General features: G+C 41.8%; 1 protein-coding gene and 1 long non-coding RNA gene across 4 annotated transcripts in view; one reads left to right on the plus strand and one right to left on the minus strand.

The window, feature by feature from the left end:
- The window catches only part of bcas3 (BCAS3, microtubule associated cell migration factor), a 335,065-nt gene that overhangs the window by 142,710 nt on the left and 172,230 nt on the right, over window positions 1-20,125 (plus strand). The window lies entirely within an intron of this gene.
- Window positions 3,356-19,119, minus strand: LOC110016264. The gene is made up of 2 exons (XR_002291586.1): window positions 18,044-19,119; window positions 3,356-4,562 (listed from the first exon to the last, which is right to left on the minus strand). It is a non-coding gene; the product is annotated as an uncharacterized LOC110016264 (long non-coding RNA).

The following is a 20,125-nucleotide window of genomic DNA, read 5'->3' on the forward strand; positions in this document are numbered from 1 at the left end:
CGCACTAACAAGAGGCTTTGTGTCATGTGTCTCAGCCTGTGTCCATGTAACCCTGGGAAAATTCTGTTTCTTTGAGATGCTTCCGTGAGTGACTCAGGTACTGTCATCCTCATCTAAAAGCGTGTTACAATTTGTAGTACTCTTCCATTTGTAACTATGTATGGTGTAAAACATGACACATCTTACCACAGGAAAGCCCTGAGCCAGAACAGACAGGAAAACTCTGGAAAACCAGGATACAATTTGGCACTTATGGAGCCTAAACGATTTCCTCCTGGGTGTTGGGCTCCATCCTACTGGGAAAAGCCAGAAGAACAGCAGAGAAAATTACATCCGGGAAAATGTTTATGTAGCGCACTCTGCTCCCTCACTTTATGCCCAGCAAATGAATGATTATTCGTCTACTCTTAACCTCTGAGAGGGGGGTGAAGTGGAGGGAGATTCTTTCCAGCATTAGGCTTGGAAGGGGCAGCTGCTGACATAGTTTACCCTCTTTGTCACTACACGAGCCCCCTCTTTGGCAGTTGCATGTATGTGGAGAGCTCTCTGTGAAGCTGCTCGGTGCAGTGCCAGTGGTTCAGTGGGAAAGGAAGGGGATTGGGGGAGCTTTCACACAAAAAGGGACACAGTTTTACCCTCATTCCACACTTGTCTCACTCGTTTCAATCTGTACTCTCCCACTGGGTCAAGTTGGACGGAAATAGACAACGTTTATCCAAACTTAATAACCAGTTGGGGCTGGGGCCCAGGCTAGGTATTTGAGGGGTGTACCTTCAATTTATTGAAGGTCTGAATAATGAATGAAGTCGAGAAATTGTGTTTAAATCATAAACTAGTGATTTGTTGTGGTGCAGAAATTCAAAGGGTCAACTACTGATGTGAAGACTGCAGGTTTGGTCCCCGCCTTGCCCTCCCATGTGGCAAAGTGTCCTTGGGCAAGACACGTGAACTCCACATTGCTCCTGGTGGTCATAGGTTGGCGTCATAGTAAGGCGGGCGAGTATGTACATGAGTGAATGTGACTGTAAAGTGCTTTGGGCCTTAAAGCAAGTAGGTAATCACTGAATAGGTATAAACCATTTGCCATTTACTGTGGCTATAAAATATGGTAAACCAAAGAAACTTAATAAAAACTTTCGTCTTTGACACCGATGTATTAGACTGAAGAAATCCTAATGTCAAGTTAAAAAAGTTGAAATATACTGATGTTACACATCAGGCTCAATGAATCAGTGAATCCTAGCAGGTGGTGAGTGACAAAAATGACACATCACTTCCCTTAGATGCATTACAACAGTCACCCTTCGCATCGTCTGCGCTTCAAACAACATTACTGAAAGATGAACCTGAAAACTAATTGTAATGTCCTACCAAGAAATAGGAATGTCTTTAACATTGTTCTTTTTATTCCTTGTTATTTGCTTATCTTTGCATTAAGTCTTGTATTAAGTCTTTATTTGTGCAGAAAGTATGTCGATTTTATTTTGTATGAAAGCAGTGATGCATGTAATATATTCAGCAACAAGCAGTTGGGTTTAATTAGTGAAGTTTCCTAAAATATAAATCTTGCTATGTTGATCTTTTAGTGAAACTTTGTGTGCAGTCCCACATTTTTGCATAGAAGTTGTTTGTGTTGCGGTGTTTTTTCAATCACGTGTTTGTAACCTGAATGAAAGCTGGTCACATCTCAGTAACTGTCCATATTCTGTCCGTATATTATTGAATTGGAACATCAATGAAACTGTTACAAACAAACCCTGCTGGAGCCCGTCCACATACAACCAGAATGTTCATTGAGATCTTTTACTTTATTTACTTTACTGCCATACTATACCATTTTATGACTGATATAGTTATTGCTTCTCTTTAAATGAAGCATTCAGGTAAACTCATCACATATTGTTTAGCAGGGCAATGGGCTTTTTTGGATCAGTAAGAAAAATCCACAGAACATTCGATGATAAATGATAACAAGCCTTTCAGATTAGTTGTCAGATTACCGGTAGTTAGTATTGGTTAAAGGACACAGTGGAAATCCCAGACTAAGCCAGCATCTTTCCTTTTGCTGTCTCCATCAATGTGTTCACTCTAACTTAACACAGGAGCATCTAGGTGATGGATGGATGTGAAGGAGGGATGGGGTAGGAGTCATGGGAAATAACAGGCATGACTCTGCTTTTGTTTTCCTTTAACAGCTCATTCGCACATCACGTCTTCATATGCAGGCAAGCAATTTGTCAGCTTGGGCTGCCCCTTCTCCATCCTTCCCTCTTCCTCCCTCAGCCTTTGAATCGTACTCCAGCTGCATCCAGTTGGGCTCATTTCGTGTCACAGTATGTGTGTTTGCATGATTATGTCTGGGTCTGCAGTGCCTATATTTGAGGGGGGGGGGGGGGGGGTTATGACACACACACACACACACACACAATGCAGCCCCAGGACCTTGACAAATTCCCAGTGGAAAAGTGTGGCGTCTCAACATCAGGACATCTGGAAGTGGGCATTCTGCAGTCAGCAGCCGCTCTGCTCCTTGACTATATTATCTTGTTGAAAAGTGTCATATTTGTGCATTTAAACACACACATTACACGTCATGTAGGTGCATTTATACATGTATATCTGTGTGTGTGTGTGTGTGTGTGTCGATGTCTTCTTCAGATCTTCAAATGTTGTGTGTGGGTGAAGAAGACCTCTTGAGTGCATTTCCTTGCATGTGTGTGCGCGTGTGTGAAGGGGTCAAGTGGTGATTGCTGATGTTGTCTGCTTTAAACACATGTTTAGCCAGGGCCCACTCAAACGTTTGGCAACCATTAGACAACTTCCTTTCTATCTTCCGGAGTTAGCTCTCTGTGGATTTGCGTGTGTGTGGATGTGTTTAAGTGTGCTGATGCATTTGCAGGTGTGGGCCACTTGGAATGAGTTCAAAACTGCTTTTATTTGGTGAAATATTCAACTTGGAAAGATGTGAAATGCTTGTTCTAGTGATTCACATTGAATCCACAGATTTCTCCCAACTCTTGGTTTTGGTTTGGGATCAATGCAGCCGTGAACTTCACTTGCAACTGTGGCTTTTGAGAAGAGGCACACATAAACACATACCAGGGCACAGACACCTAAGGGCCACTGTCGGTCATCAGGAAATGAAAGGATCAATTAGCTTAGAGGGAGATGAGTGGAATAAGGAGAAAAGGAGTTGGAGGAAAAGGAGTGTCAGGAGTTTGTCACAGATTTCACAGAGTCATTTGCCAAGAAGAAGAAGAAATAACCAAACAAAAAGACTACTAAAGTTGTTTTACATTAGTCCAAAAACAGTTTAAACTGTTGTTGGAATAGATAAGAAACACCTTTAACATTATGTATTTGGAATGTGCAACGTTTTTATTTGAATTACCAGTACATACGTGCATACTTAAAAACTATACTGCAAACAGAGAGAGCTTAAACATTAGGAAAAGAACACCATTCTGAAGACAAATTATATACATGGACAGATGATTTCACTGCTTTCTAGCGATTTTCTCATACGATATCAAAATCTGTTAACATACATTTCTACATACATATTTAAAAAGGGAAAAATAAGCTAAAAAAAGGTAAATGTTGGATAGAATTACTTACAGTTTAATGTTATACTTTTATTGAACTATAAAACAACATCAACATCAAAAGTCTTAAGTTGAGTTTGGAGGAAAATAATATTTGGAAACACTCAAAGATACCGAATTATTTAAAAATCTAATCAACTGTCTGACATTCAAAAACACACAAAGCTTTTCATCTTTTATATTAGATATTTTTTGCATATATTTTGTTAATTATTTTTAAGGTGTTGTTTGGCTCTGTTCACCTTTGTCACAGGTCAAAAGACTAATACTCTTATTAATAGTGTTTGTTTTGTCTTATTTCTCTGATAATGCAGTTACATTTAAATGACCATACATTTTTCAAGGCACGGTCAGTTGTAATTACACTATATATCAAGAAAAGAAAAATTATGTAAACATATTCCAGTAAATACTTGAAACTGAGTTTATTTAAGGTTTAAAGGGTTTGTTGCCTTTTGTACAAGTCAGGGTGATTACAGAAAGACAACAAAATAACTAAATTAACAAGGTTCATAAATAAGATATGGAACACAATTTAAGAAAGAGAGGAGTAAAGTAAAAATACAAAACTATAAAATATTGCAGCATCCCAACCTTTTCATTATTGCACTTCTGTCATGTGTTTGACATATTGTGGTAGTTAATTGTTCATTGCACTTAGCGTCCCAGCTGGTTAGCATGTTGTGTGGTTCAGTTCAGTTCAGTCCAGTCTTCCCTCTCTAATGTCCTGTGCTAACATTCTGATTGCAACTGGGAAGAAGCTGTTGTGGAAGCGTGTGGTGTGTGCATGGAGGCTTTCAGGCCTGCGGCGTCCGAGGTTGTGGCCTGAGTCCACGCAACGGATCAGTGTGTGGGCGGGGTGGTGTCTGTCCCTGATGATCTTCGCCGCTCTCCTCCTGCTGCGTTCTCTGTAGATGGTCTCGATGGATGGAAGGTTGCGACCAATGATTTTTCCAGCTGTGTTGGAAAAATAAAATAAATAAAAATAAAATGAAAGCAGTTTTGAACTCATTCCAACTGGCCCACACCTACAAATGCATCAGCACACTCTAATCTGACGACACAGATTTATTTTTTTCTTCAAGAATCCGCATAAGTCTTAGACAAAGCTTAGACTACTCTTCTTGCTGTCCGCTTTAAAAGAATGCATGTGTCAATACACATCATAAAAATACATACACCATATATATTTTTAAAAAAATAAACGCCCCTCTCACCCTCCGCGGGTGGTTTCTCCTCCAAGCTCGGGTCCTCTATCAGAGGCCTGGGAAATTGAGGGACCTGCAGTATCTTGGCTGTTCCTAGCATTGCGCTTTTCTGGACTGAGAGGTCTGAGGTCTTTCCACGTATCTGTTGTAGCCTCTCCTCCAGCTTGGGGGTTACTGCCCCGAGTGCTCCAATTACCACAGACACCACTGTCACCTTCACTCTCCAGTTCTTCTTTGAGTCGCTGGTATTTCTCCAGTTTTTCATGTTCCTTCTTCCTGATGTTCCCATCGCTTGGCACTGCCACATCCACCACAACAGCTGTCCTCTGTTTTTTATCCACCACCAAATGTCTGGTTGGTTCGCCATTACCATCCTATCAGTCTGGATCTGGAAGTCCCACAGGATCTTTGCCCTCTCATTCTCTACCACCTTCTGAAGTGTTTCCCATTTTGACCTTGGGGTTTCCAGTTCATATTCTCCACATATGTTCCAGTATACTATTCCAGCCACTTGATTGTGGCGCTCCATGTATGCTTTCCCTGCCAGCATCTTACACCCTGCAGTTATGTGCTGGATTGTTTCAGGCGCCTCTTTGCACAGCCTACACCTTGGGTCTTGCCTGGTGTGGTAGATCTTAGCCTCTATCGCTCTGGTGCTCAGAGCTTGTTCCTAAGCTGCCAGGACGAGTGCTTCAGTGCTGTCCTGTAGGCCAGCCCTTTCTAGCCATTGGTAAGACTTCTTGATATCAGCCACTTCAGTTATGGTCTGGTGGTACATCCCATGCAGGGGTTTGTCCTCCCATGAAGATCTGTCCTCCAGCACTGTATCCTCTGCTCTCCATTGCCTGAGACATTCACTAAGCACACTGTGAGTTGGGGCCTTGAGCTTGATGTACTCATACATCTTGGATGTTTCATCCTGGATAGTGGCTTCCACGCTCACTAGTCCTCGGCCTCCTTCCTTGCGGCTAGCATACAGTCTCAGGGTGCTGGATTTGGGATGGAACCCTCCATGCACGGTGAGGAGCTTTCGTGTCTTAACATCCGTGGTCTGTATCTCTTCCTTTGGCCATCTTATTATTCCTGCAGGGTATCTGATAACTGGCAGTGTAGCTATTTATTGCCCGGGTCTTATTTTTGCCATTAAGCTGGCTTCTCAGGACTTGCCTTACTCGTTGGAGGTATTTAGCTGTTGCTGCTTTCCTTGTTGCCTGCTCCAGGTCGCCATTTGCCTGCGGAGTTCCAAGGTACTTGTAACTGTCCTCGATGTCTTCTATTGTTCCTTCTGGGAGTGAGACCCCTTCTGTGTGGACTACCTTGCCACTCTTTGTCACCATCCGGTTGCATTTCTCGAGCCCGAATGACATCCCAATGTCAGTACTGTAGATCCTGGTGGTGTGGATCAGGGAGTCAATGTCTCACTCGCTCTTAGCATATAGCTTGATATCATCCATGTAGAGGAGGTGACTGATGTTGGCCCCATTTCTGAGTCGTTATCCATAGCCAGTCTTGTTGATTATTTGGCTGAGGGGGTTCAGACCTATGCAGAACAGCAGTGGGGACAGAGCATCACCTTGGTATATCCCACATTTGATGGACACTTGTGCAAGAGGCTTCCCATTGGCTTCAAGGGTGGTTTTACACAGCTACATTGAGTTTCCTATGAAGGCTCTTAGAGCCCTGTTGATGTTGTACAGCTCCAAGCATTCAGTGATCCATGTGTGTGGCATTGAGTCATAGGCTTTCTTGTAATCAATCCAGGCTGTGCACAGGTTAGTGTGTCATGACCTGCAGTCTTGAGCGACTGTTCTGTCAACCAGGAGTTGGTGTTTGGGTCCTCTGGAGTCTCTACCAATGCCCTTCTGTGTGTTGCTCATGAATTGATCCATGTGCCTATTTATCTTGGTTGCAATGATGCCTGACATGAGCTTCCATGTTGTGGAGAGACAGGTTATTGGCCGGTAGTTGGATGGGACTGCACCCTTTGAGGGATCCTTCTGGATTAGGATCGTTCGCCCTTCCGTCAGCCATTCGGGGTGAGTCCCATCTCTTAGCAGCTGGTTCATTTGTGCTGCCAGGCGCTCGTGGAGTGTGGTGAGTTTCTTTAGCCAGTAGGCATGTATCATGTCGGTGCCCGGTGCTGTCCAGTTTTTCATACCTGGGACTCTTTTTTGCATGTCTGCCACTGTGATGGTTACTGGATTCTGTTCAGGGAGGTTGCTATGTTCTTTTCTCAGAGAGACCAGCCACTGGGCATTGCTGTTTTGTGCTGCCTCTTTCTCCCATATGTTTTTTCAGTACTGTTCAGTTTCCAGCCTTGGTGGGTCTGCTCGACTGTTTTGACCCTGCCACTGAGCGTACACTTTTGCAGGTTGAGTTGCAAAGAGCCTGTTTATTCGTCTGGCTTCATTGTCTCTTGTGTACCTCTTTAGGCGGCTGCTCAAGGCTAGGAGCCTTTGTTTGGCAGTTTCCAGTGCTTCAGGTATGGGCATCTGGCTGTATCTCTTAGGTACTTGCTTTCTCATTGTACCTCTTTGAGCCTCTGTCAGCTTACTCACATCCTTCCGAGTTGCCTTGATTTTGGCCTCTAACTGTTGCTTCCAAGGTGGGTACTGTTTTCTTCCATGGTTGCTCTTGAAGCCAAGCATCTCAAGGATCACTGCTGCTGAAGTGTAAACCAGTTCATTGGTTTCTGTGATTGTTGTGGTGGGAATTGCCCTCAATGCTTCATTCACAGTTTCCAGAAGACTTTCAGGCGGTACATTACCTAACCGTTGTAGCTGGTGTCGGGGTTGCCTAGTGTTCATTCTAGACATGATCTTGTCTTTCAGGTCAGTTGCTGCCTCGCTCAGAATATCTGTAGTGGTTGGGGCTGTGTACCCAAGCTCATAGTGGGAGTGTGGTATAGCATCCTCTGACCTGCTGTTCTGGCTCTCCCTTGGTATTGTATTGAATCGCTTCAATCTCAAGTTGTGATAGGAGTTGCCGTTTGTGGATGTTAGAGCACTGGGCTACCAGTTATTTGGCAGTTAGCCTTGATTGTGGGTTTCGAAGCATCCATTAATTCCACATTCTCTGCATGTAACCCCTCTGGGTGGGATTACTTGAGTAGTAGCATTCTAACAGAACCTTGTTCTCACATCTAGTCCATTTCCATCTTGTTACAGTAGCCCACTTTCCATCAGGGTGCTCTGGTCCCCCAGCACCTGACGCAGACCTTGTTTGGCCGGGCGACGTGTGGTTCATTGTCTCTCATGTTGTGAGGTAGGCAGTAGCGTTAAGGGTCTTGCCCAAGAACCCTCACTGAGTGATGTTAATTGCTCGCCATTGTTATGGTAATTGACCCATTTCCATTGCCATTAATTTTTCTTTCCGACCCTTGGAATCGAACTTGGATTTCCTGCATATCTACTATATACATATATATATATTGTAGTGGTGGACAAGGAACAGAGGAAAGCCGTTGTGGTGGATGTGGCAGTGCCAATCAATGGAAACATCAGGAAGAAGGAACATGAGAAACTGGAGAAATACCAGGGACTCAGAGAAGAACTGGAGAAAGCCTGGAACGTGAAGGTGACAGTGGTGCCTGTGGTAATTGGAGCACTCGGGGCAGTAACCCCCAAGCTGGAGGAGAGGCTACAACAGATACCTGGAAAGACCTCAGACCACTCAGTCCAGAAAAGCGCAGTGCTAGGAACAGCTAAGATACTGCAGGACCCTCAATTTCCCAGGCCTCTGGTAGAGGACCCGAGCTTGGAGGAGAAAACCACCCGTGGAGGGTGAGAGGGGCATTTATATATATATATATATATATATGGATGTATGTACATATATATATATATATATATATATATATATATATATATATATATATATATATATATATATATATATATATATAAATAAGCCATAAACCATCCTATTAAATTAAGTGACTCAGTTATGCAGTGAAAGGACATTATGAAGTATAGATTTACACAATATAATAATATATATATTTTTTTATATTTAATGTGTTCTTCTTACCTCACACAGATAGTTGTAATATCATCACAGCAGCAGTTTAGAAAACCTTCTGTAGCTATTTGTAATCAATTAGAGGGTCATGTGCAGATGGGGGCATTTGCTTATTGAAATCATACTTTGCTATAGACTGCTGACCATCATGGCTGTACTGAGCAAGGCAGTCTTTAGTAAACAAAACGCCTGTAGCAAGTCTATGAGGCGAGCGCCACCACGACGCTGCAATGTCACAGATGACTCACTGAGGGAGTGGATCAGCAGTGGAGTGGTGTGCTTTGGCAAAGGGCACTAAGAGGACATCGACAGATCCCACCGGGCAATTCAGCCACATGTGTCTCTACTATCACACCTGGTATTCTGCATGCCTTCGTTTGCGTGGGTTTGTGTGCACATGGAAGTGCGTGCACGCTTGCATGCCCTATTTATCCATGGCAGTGTGAAAGTGGTGCAGAGTGTTAGTAAGTTTATTTGCCACTCTAGTGGTGGCCTGGTATGAGGCAGGGGAAGCTTCCACATATTATTAATGGCTGTAGCTGCTGAGGCACAGCTCGAGGTGCGTGCGCTTTTGAGTGTGCAACTATTTATACATAACATCTGCTGGGCTGTTTGCTCTTCAGGGATTCTTGTCATCCTTGTGTTTATGCTCTAACCGCCATGTTTGCGCTTCTCACATGTGTCAAAGTGTGTGTGGAGGTGGAGGTGAATATACATTTTCTATCCTAAACATTTGTGTGTCCATTTGCAAGTTTTCACAGTGATGGAATGTGGGATCATGTTTATAGTTACGTCTTTGTTTATGCATGCATGTCTTGTTGACATGTGGGAATACCTCTGCATCTTTGCACCTCAGCATGCACACAAATGTGCGTTAGTGTGTAACCCAGGTGTGCAAGTCTAGCAGCTCCACATTAGCTCTATATCCGAGCTGGTTTGACACCTTCACATCCAGACTAGCGTTCAGCTGCTGGCTCTGGCACATCCAGGACCAGCTCGACCCCACGTGAACGCTCTGTCGCCTCCACTCATGCTCACTTAGGTGTGTGTTTGTGTGTGTGTATGTGTGTGTGAGGACTGGGAGAGGCAGACTAAAAGTGTTTGTGAGCCCACACCTCATTCATGCACTTTTAATGTAATTTCTTTGATTCCTCTTATGTCACTGCCTTCAGTCTACCCCCTTCTAAATGGTTTTGGGAATTTAAAATGGGTTTGAATTTTCACACCTTGTAAGGGCAGAGTGTGTATATGATTGTGCTTCTCTGCAGTGTTATGTGGTTGCTCTACATACACATATTTTGTTTGTGTGCAGCGCTGCCTTTGCAAAGTGTTCTCTTTTGGCAGGCCGACGTGATGTTGTGTCACCTCGATAGACACCCAGTCAGCAGTGCCTTCTAATCTGCCTCTACAGTACTGTGTGTGTTTGCGGGTGTATGTTTGACAAACCCTGCCTAAGTGCTAGCGCCACAATTTTTGAAGTGTGTGTGTGTGTCATAGCCTATATGTGTTGATGGAAGGATGAGTCGGACAGAGACTGAACACATAAAAGAAATATAAGAGACGTGTAAGACCTGAGTGTTTCTTTTCTTTACACTTCCATCAGATTTTGCATTCTTTGTCAGTAGACAAACACACAAGCACACATTGGGCTGGTGATCATTATAGCGTATGAATTGCCTGCAGGGAATGAGGGCCTTTTAGCTGCAACCATCTCTTTCTTTTTCTATGTGGCATTGTTTCCTGGGTTTCTTTTTCCCTCCATCTTCCCCACAGGCCCCACCAGAGGCTCCAGGAGTACCACTTAGATGCCACTGTCAGATATAGAACAGGGGTTTGCTGCCCTTTGAAGGAAATGGATTTAAAAAGCAATTTGACATTTAATGAAGATTTTCATCTTCTTAGAAAATAAAGGTTTCCTTGAAAATTAAAGTTGTATTGAGAATGTTTTTGCTTTTTAACACTAATTGTTTGTTTAGCTTCTTTTTCTTCAACTTAGTGGACAATAAATGTAGAAACCCAAACTTTCTTTTTTAAATACAACAATGGTAAAATGTCAAACAGAGATCCATCCACCCATGGACGACTGAACTGTTCTCTGCACTAGCAAACATTGGCTAGGATAGGCTCCAGCAACAACATAACCCCAGATGGGAGTAGAGTGGTTTAGAAAATGGATGAATTAATAATTGTGTTGTCATTAACCCAGAAGATTCATAGCCAACCTTTTTTTCAACCTTGGAGTTTTTGCTTTTATTTTGATAAAATAGGATGTTTTTTGCTTTTACTTGACGACCTAAGACTGGCTATAGCTAAATAGGTAGATGTAGTGTATGTGGAAATTGGATGTTTAGATCTTTGCACATAAAATTACACATTGTTAAGCTCTGTCAGAACAATGTTAAACCAATAGGTATTTTTCAAAAGCAGAGGCTGTGGTCAAATTATCCAGTTATGTCTTCACTAAATAGCTTAAGGTAAACCTTTTCTCTCAAGATGGCACCAGTGTGTGGGCCTGTCGTCTGTCGTTCTCCTGCGTAGGATTTTACTCTTACTGATTAGTGTTGCTCACAAAACAACGTTCTTGCTGGTAAATGATTGACGGTGGCTTTAGATCTTTGAATTTCTGCCACCATCCCTGATGCAGGATTCTTTGGTGGTCAAAAATATTTGCCACCTTTCCTTGAAGTGTTTTCACTACCTGGTCTGGGGAATCTGTAAAATTGTCCACCAAAAGGCCTGTTTGGGACAATTTAACGGACACCTCAAGGCGAAGGCTTACTGTGTCCCTCACCTTCAACCTCCAAGCCGGAAAAAACTCCTCTATAGCATTTTAGAACAGTATGTATTATGGCAGGAATATATTCTATTAAAACGGATCTAGTTTCACCTGACATTCAATTACAGCAATTAACCTTAGTACCTCTGGTACATACACACATGAAAAACATGCACCAGACACAGGTATGACGCTAAAATAGAAAGAAAGAACAGAATCAGCTCAAGGCCAGGGCCTTCCAACACACTTGCAGGGATTTACTACTGGATTTACTATCCAGAAAAAAAAGAGAGTCTAAAAATCTCCCATTATGGAGAGATTTCCATAAATGGAAATCTAATACTGAACAGTCTATTTTATAACAACCTATGCACTTAAGTAGGAAAAATACAGAATTGTTTTTATTTACTAACAAGCATAAAAACTGCCAACCAAAACCACAGAAATTTGTAGTTTGTTTACTTCAAGAACAAAATGGCCTTAAAATATGTGCCTGTGTCAAAGGAAGGCTGTTTACCTTTTCAGCTGAATATTTAAGTTTTTCACTTCACATTGTGATAGCATTTATGAAATAAATCAAAGAGCAAAAATCCCTTTCAGATATATCTGAAATAGTACACATAAGGTAAACCATTTAGTTAACAACCATGTATGTTTTCACAAACATATGTGCATTTTAAGACTTCAAACCTGTGGTCCAAACAGGTCCTACTGTTATATAAAACAACCTGCACATCACATACTGTCAGCATTTATTGATTAAAAACTATACAAAATGCAAAAGCAGGTTATGAAAAAAACGACGTGGAATACTTGAATTAAGGGCTTCCAGACTAGTTTGACAGTAGTTTTCTGTTTTGTGATATCAGTTTCTCCCACTATAGGCGAACAACACCCTCCGCTTTAAAGTTGTGCGTCATTTCTTTAAAGCAGGCAGCATTTGCCAACGCAAAGCTAATTTAAGGGCCTGAGACAGCAGTTTTTGGCATTACAGTCTAAATTTTAACTGGACCACAGAAAGATTGAATCAGGTGCTTTGGTTCTTCAGTTCTTCATCAGGTTTTTTTATTCCTGGTTTTCCAGCTTCTATTGAGGACCTTGAAGGCATGGATGATCCAGAGGTGATTGAGCTCTCGGACATATGCTCTCAAATTTGATTTTAAAATACACAAATATACCAAAACATATATGCATACACTGGCAACTTAAGCGAATGGTTAATTTTACAAACTGAGATATTTTGATTTGGAAATGTCATTACATTATTAAATTTTACTTTTGCTTATATTTATCTCCAGATTTATGAAATTTGTGGACATTTTTTTGCTCAATACTTGAAAAGAATGTAGACGCTTTAGTTTGCCGAAACAAGCACCCCAAGCTGTTCTCCAATGTCGTCTCAGTGCAGCAGTCATAGGATGACCTCTTTATGACCAAATAAGCGTCCTTGTGACCCTGCCTTTATTAATAGACTGCTCACTCTCAGCCTTTACACACAAGGATCCACCATTCTCTTAGTGCGTTTGTGAGCATGTGATTCATATGTTGAAACTGTAAAATCCCAGTTGGTGTGGTTACTCCACCTCACACCCCCAGTTGATATAAGGTCTGGCACACCATACACATGTATACACACCACCCATTCACTTACTGGAAGACATATGGAGCATGACTAATACCTTTATAAAGGCACACATACACACTCAGTATACATTTTTGTCTATTGTGATAATGGTTTTAACCCAAAAATCCCCAGCAAATACTGTAGCAGATGTGTCTCGGTGTTCACAGTCCCCATTTGACCCACATTCTGTGTGAACATCTTATATACAGAAGTTAAGTATACTTCCTTAGTAGAAACAAACACACACGAACACGTAAACTTCCAAAGATGTCCCTCTCATCCTTCTCCTGCTAAAAGTGTGTGGTTTGTGTATGTGCAGGGGGTGCTCCATCAGAGCCCCAGTCCAGGAGCGAGGCGTCTGGGCTCTCGTCATCCCACATCACTGTCACAGAGCTGTTAATGAGGGGAACATTTGCTGCTGCATTAGGCAAATGTAGCAAGGCACCCAGTGACTCAGACACATACACACTCCATGATTTAGATTACATTCTTTTGTGTTGACCTGTGCTTGAAAGCGTTTAAAGCTGTTTACTAGTTTAAAGCTGTTTACTAGCTGTACACTAGTTTTTCAACCAGTGTGCCGCGGCACACTGGTTGAAAAACACTGCTCTAGACCAGTGTTTTTCAACCAGTGTGCCGCGGCACACTAGTGTGCCGTGGGAGATGGTCAAGTGTGCCGTGGAAAATTGCCCTCATTAATTGATCTAAAAACATTTCCCGTCTCCAGGAAATCAGCTCTGTGTTCATCCAAACAGGCCCTGATAAAACACTGAGTAGTTAGGAATATGAAAGATCATAAAATACTTTTTTCTTTGTGTTTATTTGATTCTATTAAATAAATTTTTATAAGAATGACGGTAACGCGATTTAGCTGCAGCTATAACTGTTATCTGAAAAGTCCCGCAGCTTTTACCGTCTCCACGACTCCACCAATCATTCTTGAAGGCTTAATCACATGTCATCAGTCTGACCAATCAGAAGTGGTTAAAGTATTCACTTCCTTGTTCCAATTTAGCTCATAACTCACTCAGTTCCAACAAAAACACCAGCTAAAGCTCGTCTTTAGCGGTGTAGCTTTCCACAGAATCCGGTATCAGACCGTGGAGCAAGTGAACAAAACCATGAAGCTCAGAGACGCGAGTCTTTCTGCCGTTTTGTGGCAGTTTTCACACTACATCTCCCATGATGCATTGGCTTAAAGGGACAGCGCATCAGCGTACAATGAGTCGTCCTTGTTACATGTCTTGAAACCACAACGAACATACAGTTTGTATGTAACTTAAGTTTTATTACATCTTTTAGAAAAAACATCTGCAACTTCCTGCTTTTTCTGCCACAATTATCACAAATTGTGGCGGGGGGGGGGCGGTTTAGATCAACACAGACTATGAGTTTCTGCTTTTTTTTTTTTTTTTGGGATGCTGGTGTGCCGCGGGATTTTTGTCAAGGTTAAAGTGTGCCGTGGCTCAAAAAAGGTTGAAAAACACTGCTCTAGACAACCACTTCATCAGTTTTGCTGGTGGGACCCCTGGGCAGTTCAAGACCAGCAGGATCTTGGGACCAGATCTTTCTCAGTAGTAGACCTAGGACAACCTACAGATGGTACAGTCCACTTCAGTTGGCTTCTTTCAAAGTGAAAGAGCAGCTCCTTCTGTTGACTGAGCTTTGTAAATGATCATTTAGGGATTGCTCAGTCAACTTGTGAATTAACAGGTTTTAGCCCCTTATAATTGGGATCTTGTCCTTTTGGTCAGAACCTAATGATCATCGATGAGAAAGGGAATATAGTTTGACCAATAAAAGCTTTATCATTTAACCTTTATTTGATTATCTGCAATAGCCAGAAATAAAATCCAGAGGTTCTGGATGTTGTTTCTTTCCCTTGCTGCTCCTAAAAAAATGGTTCATAAAAAAACGATGTACAGAATCTAACAAAGAGCATCCCAGCTTGAGTCCAACATATGCTGAGATCAGGTTTGACATAATGCAAGCAATACAATTAAAGCTCCTGCTTTGATTGTACAGAAGCCTGACAGCCTCTACAAGTGTGCCTAAAACTCCATACTCTCAAAGACTCCCCACAGGACACCAAATTATACACAATTGAATGCCATTTCCAAGTCCACAAAAACATCTGAATGGAATGAGAAACTCTCATGAACCTTAGAATACTCCGATTATAAGATAACCCTCTCATCAGCACACTCTTTTATTAAACAATTGCCCAAAAAAGGGGTAGTTAACATGAGCTCTGGTAACAAGGTAGTTTGGGTCCCTAATCCACAGAAATTGATTCACAGATCAGGCTGAACACTAAGGTTTAGTTAACAACATGTTGTGACTGTTGTCAACAGTCAGATCCTGTATTTAGCTTCTTGTATAAAACAAACAAAAAAAGGCATTAAAGTGTTGTTGAATTTAAAATTTGTGTGTGGTAGGATGGTATTGCACAAATTATGTCCTCCCAATTTTTTACCTTTTAAATGCTGTGACTACGTTCAAGACCAGAATTACTTATCAAGACCTAAACAGAGACGGGATTTGGGTTAGGATGTACAAATGAACAAACTAAAGTCCACGAAATGTTCTAATCAGAATAGCTCTGTAAAGACTGTGTGCATGACAGATGACTAACAGGAGTGCTGTCAGCGTGTTTGGTTACTCTCACGCCTCTGTCAGTGTGACTCAGTCTGTGTGTGACGACTCTTGTGTATATGTGTTTGTGAGTTACTCATTGACTGGTGAGGGCCCTGGGTACATTGACATGACATTTGTCTGGGCCTTTCTCTCCCCTCTGTGATTTTTTTCGCTGCTATGCCTACATGTGTTCTGCTCCTTTCTTTCTGTTTCAAATTGATTTTTTTTTCTTGAGGCTCAATTAAACTGTGATTGCGGAAAGTAAAAACTACAGACCGACTGACGTACATCGTTGCTTATTATCATTGACACTGCTTAGTTCTTCAAACATATCAGACCAATTGTGGGTCAATTAAAATAATGCAAAATCCAACTCATCCAAACATTAAGCAGTGTGTGGTTAAAAAGGGTTAGTGTCAACATGCTTAATAAAAGGCTTAACGATTGTGGGCTGATGAAAAAAAACGTAGTGGGTTTGAAGTGGTTTCTCTTGTTGATTTAGTAGTAGCAACTCAGACTATGGTCACATATCCTAAAAGGCCACAGCGCAGCGATCAAAATGAACGACCTTGGGAGAATTTCAAGGAGGCAGCTTAGCAGTGCGTTTAACTGTTTACTCCTCCCTGCAGACGGTTCAGCACAATTAACTCACCTGTTCTGCGTCCTACTTAAGAACCAGGTGTGCGGCCCATGCCCCCTTTATCCATTTCACCCTCCTCCCCGGCTTTCACCTGTGAGCTCCGTTAGGGGTAGTTTTATACCTGTAGTTTTCTATGGAGATCTTGTTTTATTGTATCTGAACGGAGCCTTATGCCAAACTAAAAGAAAATATGGAAATAAATCATTCTCTACTGCATGAGTTGTCTGACTGAAAAGCAAGTTTTACAGCAAAAACAGCAGCTGGCCATGCTGCAGCATTTGTAATTAGAAGGTGGCAGTCGAATTTTAAAAGCCATGCGGTGGCTGCCAAGGTTTTAAGAAAGAGTTAAAATTAAACAGCAACTGGATAATTTTTTTACATCTGTCAGTGGCCACCCGGGGACATTTGGAGGTCGCACGGAGGCAGTCCACCGGCAGACGGGTGGCAGGAAGGCAGGTATGTGGTAATTGACTGATAAAAGAGTCTCCAAGGTCCCCAAAATCATCTGATGATCGGCTAATTTCAGATTGCCACCCTCCAGACACCCCCCCTACCCCCGTGCTGCCGTCCCACTGCCACCGGCCAATTGTTAGTAATCAGACAACAAACTGGCCATCCCGGCCATTGTGGGTCCAAATGGGGGGAGATGGTATCGATGCTGCACAAAACTCATCATGGCATTGACAGCACCACAGCGACTCCAAGACCTATTGAAGAATTGCTGTTGATGCTGAGAAGAATACGTAGAAGACAGAATATGGTGCCTTCTGAGGAGGCATGTTGTCCAAAAATTTGTAAATTGACAAGATTATAATGTATGCTCAAACTATGAGTTGCGAATAACCAGTGGAGCAGAATGGCACGCTTTTTATATACCCCTGGACTACTGGGCTGTAGGCAGCCAGTGGCACTTGATATGGACGGCCGCCGTCTGGAGACATTTACACATCCTCTAATCAGAGCTGCTGCCGGCCAGCGATCCAGCTGCCACCGCCCCGTGGCTGCCCAGCTGTCACCCGAGTTCGTAATGGCGTCATCCCCGCCTGACTGATAACCGCCTGACTGCTGCCGTCTGAATTCATGACTGCACCAACGAGTTTAGAAAAAAATCAGGCAATGGTAGCTAATCTTGACAATTCTGCCTCCCCATCGCACAGTGGCAGTTGTATATGTGACTGTAGCATCAGTGAGATCAGATCAACTTGTGATGGGACTCTGTAATGCTAACGTTTAACTCAACTACTATAGTCACAGCTGAATGATACTGCATGTTTTAGCCAGCTCACATTAGTAGGTAGGATTTCTAGGTAAGTCATCAGGATGCTACTTGACAACACAAATATACTGTACACATCAAATGCTCACTAAGAAAACAAAAAAACTGCACCTCAGCACTTTCTACCTGTTTGCCAAATGCAAACTGGTAACTTCGAAACGTCTTTGACATCTATAATAGGCATGATTACATTCCCAGGGAACAATTGATGTTGTCAAGTACACATGCTCAGAAACAGTAAAGAGTTAAAACCCTACCTTTAGGGAACAAGGCTTAAGCGGGTTTGTTCCCAGTCTCTGTCAGTCATGTAAAGCCTGCACTGACACAAGTTTTTGCTCCATGCCCCCCACCTCCCCTCTGTCTGAAGGATAGTGAGTAATCAGAAGCAGATGGAGGTAAGATTGTGTAGTCAGACTGTTATTTTAGCCCTCTGTACAGCCAGTTCTATTTCCTCTCTTCTCTCCTTTAGGCTTGTATTTCATTTTCAGACACTAATTCTTGACCTTAACACAGCAAGACTTTCTCACTATTTAAATGCCATGTGTAAGGGTGATCATAGCACACCCGTTTTTTTCAAACCACACTGAGGGCAATAGCACAGAGGCTTCATGTTGTAGTAAGTACTGTACGATAGAAAATTACATCATGGAAACTAGTAATAGCTCTACTCATCAGCTCACTCCTTCTGCTTGTGTTTCCATCGCATTTGAACATCAAAGTGTTCCCCCAAAACCCATGGACACTGGATCAGCTTTTCCTCATTTCCTTCTCCTTCAAGATTATGATCAAAAGAGTTTCTAATCTTATTAAAGTTTCACACATAGAAACAACTTGTCTTTGACCTAATCCTCACAATGAAAGCAGACTTTTTATTTTTTTTGCAAAAGAAAGAAGCATTTAGACTTCACACTATGTAGCAATGACATGTTTGTCCAAGAATATAAAATGCAATCATTACATTTAGTTATAAAGATTAGATCAGATTTTCCCAATTCTATTTTTTATTCTCTCATTTTGAAAGTATTTTTCCTTCTAATGACAGCAGTATTGTTCAGTAAACATGGAGCCAATGTGCTTCTAACTTCTGCAGCCGTTTGGATGTTTGAAAAACTACCATTCCATTGTTTGGGTTTAGCTGACCAATCCACTAAAAATGCATCATGTCGATTCCCACTTCAGAAAGGTATACATTGAAAATGTTTTCTGTTTTATGATTTACTTATCTTAGACTGCTATACTTATATGTTTCTGTTTAAATGTTGTATTTGTTAGAAGAAAGTAACTTAAGTAGCATGCTGTTTAGTAGGACTGCACGATATGAGGAAAACTCGCGATATGCGATATTGGTGATTAATATTGCGATAACGATATAATTTGCGGTATATAAACAAATAGCAAAACAACCAAAAACATAATTTCCATTTCACTGTAACAGTTTAAAAATTATACTTCAAATGACCCTTGTCGACATAGGAGGCAAACATCAAACATAAAAGGGCTCATCTGATTGGTCAACAACGTAAAAGGGTCCTTCCGATTGGTTAAATGCATAAAGGGATTTATTTCATTTGTTCAATATTTCAAGCTGCCATGAGTTTGTTTTAGCACATTTAAGGTAACCATTTATTGCGATTTTTGACATCCTTTGCGGTATGCATATTGCACAGCTTGATGTTGCGATAACGATAAATTTGCGGCATATTGTGCAGGCCTACTGTTTAGTATTTGCCTTGTATTTATATTGGTACCTACTGTGAAAGTATTTGATTTCATTGAATCTGTAATTTACATGTTTTTTTCTCAAGTTCATCTTTTTTTTATGTTTGAAGATCTGATTGTTGTCTGTTTTTCATGTCATGTCAAATATGTTCTAAACATCTTAGTTATTTTTTTTTCCCCATTGAGCAACAGCAGGCCAGCTCCTAGAAAATGACACATTGTGGGGACATTAATGTAGGATCAAAGGGCATCATGACATTTTAGATGGGGTATACGCATTCAGATAGCAAGGAATGACTATATATCCACCAGCGGCTTCAAGCCCTGCAGATCGCCTGCCCACACCAGGGAAGTGGGAGGACGGGGAAACAAACCTGTCACTTTGGGGCTGAGTTGAGCTGCATGTGTGGTGCTTCTCCATTTCCACTTTAGGTTATGGTACTTCCAGCTCATATCCCTTTACAAGGCTAGGCCATTACATAATTACCCAATGTCAATTAGATCACATCCTGTGCCGCTCTGCCTGCTGAAGCCAATCTTAATTAATCATTGCTCCCTAGATTCATTTACCTCACCCTGATGTCATAGCCCCTGCAACCAAAGATGACGGGAATCATCCA

The sequence above is a fragment of the Oryzias latipes genome, chromosome 13 (assembly GCF_002234675.1).
Source record: "Oryzias latipes chromosome 13, ASM223467v1".
Lineage (NCBI taxonomy): Eukaryota > Metazoa > Chordata > Actinopteri > Beloniformes > Adrianichthyidae > Oryzias > Oryzias latipes.